Consider the following 6,092-nt stretch of genomic DNA (forward strand, 5'->3'; position numbering starts at 1 on the left):
CCGCTATACTATCAGTCCAAATATATCCCTAACATCATACTATCGGTCCAAATATATCCCTGACATCATAAAAGTGGTACAAACCTACCCTTCCTCCGTTAACTGCCTCCCTATGACAACATTTCATTGCTACCTCACCATTATACTCCCATTTTCATCCCTTCCCCACAACCTTTCTTTCCCTTTCATTTGAAGAAAATCACAGATCATAGATATACAAACAAACTATATCAAAAGAAATGCTAACAGCTAAAGATAATATGAAACAACGTGAACCGAGAAAATTCTGATTTTGCTATTCAAAATTCATGCTTATACGAACGAAAATACATTTTGTTTTATATAAAAAACTAAGCAAAGATACATGCAAACTAGTTTAAGGTTTCAAAATCGACCATGGTGAGAAAGAAAAACAACATAGACACGAGAGTTGATTTTTTTTGTTTCTTTCTCTTCAACCACATTTCTGAAAGGCTACCATTTTTTCTCTCTTTACGTTTTATGTTAAAATAAAAGTGCTACTAAATTTTCCCTAAATAGGTCATACAAATTCAGCGGCAACACAAGGAAATTCAAAATAAAACACAAAATTGTAAGATCAAGTGAAATGTACGTACAATTCCAGGATCGGTCGGAGAAGCAATCAGGTATTTTGAAAAGCAAGAGGAAGTAGAGGCAGTGAAGTCTTCAAAATAATGATACAACTTTAAAGTAATTGAACTTGGTAGCTGCAAACAGGGTGAAATGGTGAGGTAGCAATAAAATGTGTTCATAGGGGAGGCAGTTAACGGAGGAGGGGTAGGTGTGTACAACTTTCATGATGTCAGGGATACAATTGGACCGATAGTATGACGTTAGAGGTATATTTGGACGGATAGTATAACGGAGGGTAATATTAGACCTTTTTCAATAGTATAAGGACATATTTGACCCTTTTCCGTTTCAAGAATCCTTGGTTCAGCAGATCAAGAAAGCAATACAAGTGGAAGTACCACATATCAACTTACAAACATAATTTATGCCATAAACCAGACACAAACATTACTATCTGGATGCAGAACAACTCTATTTCTTTATGGTTTCTTATTTTCCTATTCCCTTTTCCAGAACAAGCTTTCTACTAAAACTCTGCAATTGCCTTAAAACAGAATGAGCACATTAACAATATTCAATGAACTTCTTCCTCCTTGTTTGTATGAATAACACAGTCAGATCTCGGGTACGAAATGCAAGTCAACAAATAACCCTTCTCCATTTGATCGTCGTCGAGGAATGCACCTTCGGATTGGTCTACTGATCCCGAAACCAACTGTCCTGCACAAGTACAACAAGAACCAGCCCTGCACGAGTACGGCAGCTCCAAACCAGCATCCTCTGCTGCATCAAGGATGTATTGATCGTCGGACACTTCAATTTCGTTCTCGGTACCATCAGGGCCTATTAGTTTCACCTTGTATGCTGCCATTGCGGATACTTTGAAGGACAACGAAGACTTTAAGCCAAATGCTTTGGAAATATTCTTTACAGAACCTAAAGAGCATTGAGGTTTTGTAAAGGCGGAGGATCTTATCGATGGTGCAACTTTGAGCAAGGAAGACGAAGAGATGCTTATACTCGACATATTACACCTGGGAGACACACAACTTGATCAATTTAGCTAACTCGCGCTAAAAAGCATGACCAGATGAAATATATTTCCAGCAAATAAAGAAAGACACTGTCTTGTATTGTATGCAAGCAAAGAAAGCCAAAATAATGGACTCTAAACTCCTGTTTTCCTAAGCGAGTAGCGATCCAATTGAAAGAGAAGCCAAACCATGAAGCTGCAATTTAATTTCAGTATTACTATTGATTAATGCGTTTAGTCATGATCACAGAATTTGAATGTCATTAGATCCAGCTAGTTCATCGAGACATTAACCAATTAAACAAACTGAATTTGCACTACTATATCCTCAAATGGTTAGCGATATCCCATTACAAGACCAGTCAAATGTGCTATCAGATGTTTGAAACTGCACACTCTCTATGAAAAAGTGTATCAGTATCGTATATAATTAAGTGCATAGACAGAAGAAACTAGTCTTCAGTTAACAGAAATACAGAAGTTATTCTTATGCTGCATCTTATTCTAATTTCAAGATTCATAAACTTCCAATCAAGACCTAAGTTTTCAGAAAGGGATTTTCATTCCATTAAATCCACCTTTTGCTTTCTTTGGAAGTACTTAGATTGATATGTTCAACTAAATTTGCTCTATCACTCACAGTGACACACACATACATGAAATGGTCCCCTTAGTCTGTCACAAATATGCCAATTGATCTGGACACTGATTGTGTAAGAAATTACAAAATTATTATACCAAGACAACAAAGTCGCAAATGTGTGTTACATACTCACCAAACTTATGCTACAAAAAGGGATAAGCTTAAAGGTAATAAAGTATATTTTTCTACGTACAGAACAGAAATACTACTTAGAATTATTCATGCAAAGGTGGACTCTGGCTCCTAACTTATCAGTCCACACACTTGACAAAAAGCTAAAAAGTTTTGTCAAACTTTCCCAACTGACCACAAATGCCACAACTCGGTACAAACACTTCTGTATTTCTCTACGGCAAATTAACAACCAAAGAATAAGAGGACAACAAAGAAAGATAAGACAACACAAAGAAGAACAATCACAATCCATACATGTTCAAAGAACAAAACTTTGCTAGTAGGACTTTCAATTGAATGACGACTATTCTACTAATTACAACAAATGATCCAATTTTCAAATGAATTTAACTTCTTTGCACCAACAATGTAAAGTTTTTTCACACTATCAAGTTAAGGCTGTTGTAACAAGTAAAAATATGCTGCTAATACAAAACTTATTTATATTGTTGGTGTATATAAGTTGAATGTATATTGTTGGTGTATGTAAGTTAAATCTACTGTTTCTTACTTTATTTTAACTGTTCTTTGAACCGAGGGTCTATCGGAAATAACCTCTCTACCTTCACAAGGTAGGGGTAAGGTGTGCGTACACATTACCTGTGGGACCCCACCTGTGGGACCCCACCTGTGGCACTGGGTTGTTGTTGTTGGTGGTGTATATAAGCTAAATTAAGAGTTTAATTTCTGCGCATTGATAGTAAACTTTTTTAACACAGCCAGGTTAAAAATACTTACAAAATCACGCAACTGTTTTACAATAAGCCTAATTTGATAATCTAGAAAATAAACGAATCTGTCACTTGTCAGAGGTTTCAATAGTTCAAACTCACAGCCAGTTAACAAGAACTTAAAAGATCAATCTATTACCAGATCAAACAACGTTACATTAAATTGATTCATTCAACAACATAGTAATTTCATTCTCTGGAGAAACAAATAACTTCAAATCCAGTAATCAAGAAACAGTATAAAGAAGGGAACGAACTTACTGAAGCAGAAGAATCTGAAGTTGGAGAAAATGAGCATACACAATACCAAATCAAAGAAATAGCTGTACAGTGTACCCCAAATAATTCCCTTTGAGGTTGGTGCTTTATATACGCGACTTTTGAAGTGAGCAAAGAAACAGATGAAAATAATTCCCTTTGAGGTTGGTGCTTTATATATGCGACTGTTGAAGTGAGCAAAGAAACAGATTAAAAAACAAATAAGGGTACGTGCCCTTGACTTTACTTGTCCTTTCGACCCTTGATAAGGACGTTGATAAGAGTAACCCCGAAAGCTAGCTCGTGACATTAGAGCGTGAACAATATAAATGGGGCCCAATATTGGTAACAATAAATTGGGATGGGCCTGGCTCTGATCTCACGATAAAAATGGACTTTGGGCCTAACTCAATCCCAAAAGCTAGCCTGTGAGTGAGGATTGCCCAAGACCATATAAGAAGACCAAGATACCCATAACCTACCAATGTGGGACACAACTCAACAGACGTAATTTGTTATTTACTACCCTTTAAACAGTAGCAATTCTCACACCTTAGATTTGAATCTACAGTAATCTTATAGGGATTAAAATTTTAAATTTATTTTTATTTTGTTTACACGGTATAATTTTCCAATCATTTATGTGTGATATGGGTCGGCCAGCTGAGGCGATCTAGTGGTATAGTTATAGGTTTATCTGAGCCGATAACTTTTAGCCTCGAGCTAAACATAATATATATCTATTGAAAATGTTGAATTTGGAACCCACAATTCAAATAAGTGATAGATCCAATGGTTTAAATCTAAATCATTACTCCCTCTTGTGAAAATAAATGATTATTTTACTTTGGTACATCCATTAAGGAAATACAAACTTCTAGAGAGAAAATATGTATTCACTAAATTAACCTTAATTAATTGTTACCTTGACATATTGAAATATGTAAATAATAGTAAATTTTGAAAAAATAAAATTAATTCTTTCTTGATTATGTAAATGGATATCTATTTTAGAACAAAAATAAAAAAGTAAAATGATCACTTGTTATAGACCGGAGGGAGTAACGCATAGATTAAACTCATGAATCCGCCACTACCTATAAACTAAGTTGCCTTTGCATTTTCTTTTTCGTAGGTGGTGGGGATCAAGCAATAATTCATTGAAAATCAAATGTAGTAACCAACCAACTACTATTCAGTTTTTTAAATATAATTTTGTATGTTTTTAATATAAAAATTTGTAATTTATTGTAGTACTTGTATACTAACTTTTGAAATAAAAATTCTTAAACTTAAGTAAATTTTAATTTTGTTATACCTTTTATGATGGTGAAAGCATTACTAAAATATTAAGATATTAAAGAAGCACAAATCATTTTGGGCACGTAACTATACTATAATAATGTGGAATATATAATATAATAATAATGTAATTAATAAGAGGTGGAAGGAGCCAAGTTGGTAACTCTATGTTGAAGAGAGTCAACTGGTAGTGATACATTGTATGCAGACAGAGAGTGGAGGCAGACGTGGAATATGATACAATGATAGTTTCCAGACTCTTCATTGTCTTATTCATCAAAGCATCACGAATGTTCTTTATCTTTCTTTATAAAGAAACAATTTGATTAATACCAAAAATACATAATATTGTCCTATTTCCTACACCCTTCCAGATACAATTATTAAAGGTCAAATTATACCATTTGGCCACAGATTTTGGCTCAAGGATTCGAAATAACATTTGATGATTATTTTAATAGGTGTTTGCTTATAAAATTGACCTCTTTTTTCAGTTTCAAACTTGAAATATATGATCAACAGTAGCGGAGCCACATTCAGAGGGGTGTCAATCGACACTTATTCGTCGAAAAATTACATTGTATTGCTATATAAATTTTTCTGTTTTATATATATTTACTATATGTAGGCTCCCCTAAATTTTTTAATGCATCTATTTTTTATATTTTGACATCTTTTGGTGAAGACTCTAACTCCGTCACTGATGATCAGAAGTTTGAAAAACAAATTTTAAGAGCTTTTTGTGAACCCCTTTTCAACTTCTAACTTCAAATACTACTTTTCTTCTAATCTCAACCAAGTAATGTCTCATTTGTTTCTCCGTGACTTTTGGAATACTAAGTACAAACTGGAGTGGTTTTTTGCTATAAAAAATAGTTTTGTTGTAAAACAATAAAAGAAAAGAAAAGCATTGCCGAGAAAAGTAGAGAGAGATAATTCTTATTGATTTGGGATCATTTACAATGGAATAGAACACTTTATTTATAGGGAAAGAGTGACTTAGCCACCAAGTAATAATCCCTAGAATCTCTCTAAATATAGATATTCACCATAAATAAAATTCTATTCATAACACTCCCCCTTGAATGTCTATTCAATAGATAATGTGTCTCGTTAAAACCTTAACTAAAATAAAATCCACTGGGAAAAAAATCTAGAGAAGGAAAAAGAGTACATATATCTAACAAAACGCCTTTTGGTTGCCTCGTTAAAAACCTTGCAAGGAAAACTCAGTGGGACAAAACCTTGTAAGGAAAAAAGAGTACAACACATATTAACTCCTCCTGATGAGAGCATCAATTTACATCTTTAAGCATTTGCATTCCAATCTTGTGCACCATCTTCAAAAGATCTTTGG

General features: G+C 33.9%; 1 long non-coding RNA gene across 1 annotated transcript; it reads right to left on the bottom strand.

Annotated features, from left to right (window-relative positions):
• Positions 1–998: 998 nt before the first annotated feature.
• On the bottom strand, positions 999–3,649 carry LOC104246542 (uncharacterized). The gene is made up of 2 exons (XR_011399944.1): positions 3,437–3,649; positions 999–1,628 (listed from the first exon to the last, which is right to left on the bottom strand). It is a non-coding gene; the product is annotated as an uncharacterized lncRNA (long non-coding RNA).
• Positions 3,650–6,092: the final 2,443 nt, after the last annotated feature.

This window comes from Nicotiana sylvestris, chromosome 5 (genome assembly GCF_000393655.2).
Source record: "Nicotiana sylvestris chromosome 5, ASM39365v2, whole genome shotgun sequence".
In the NCBI taxonomy this organism is placed as follows: domain Eukaryota; kingdom Viridiplantae; phylum Streptophyta; class Magnoliopsida; order Solanales; family Solanaceae; genus Nicotiana; species Nicotiana sylvestris.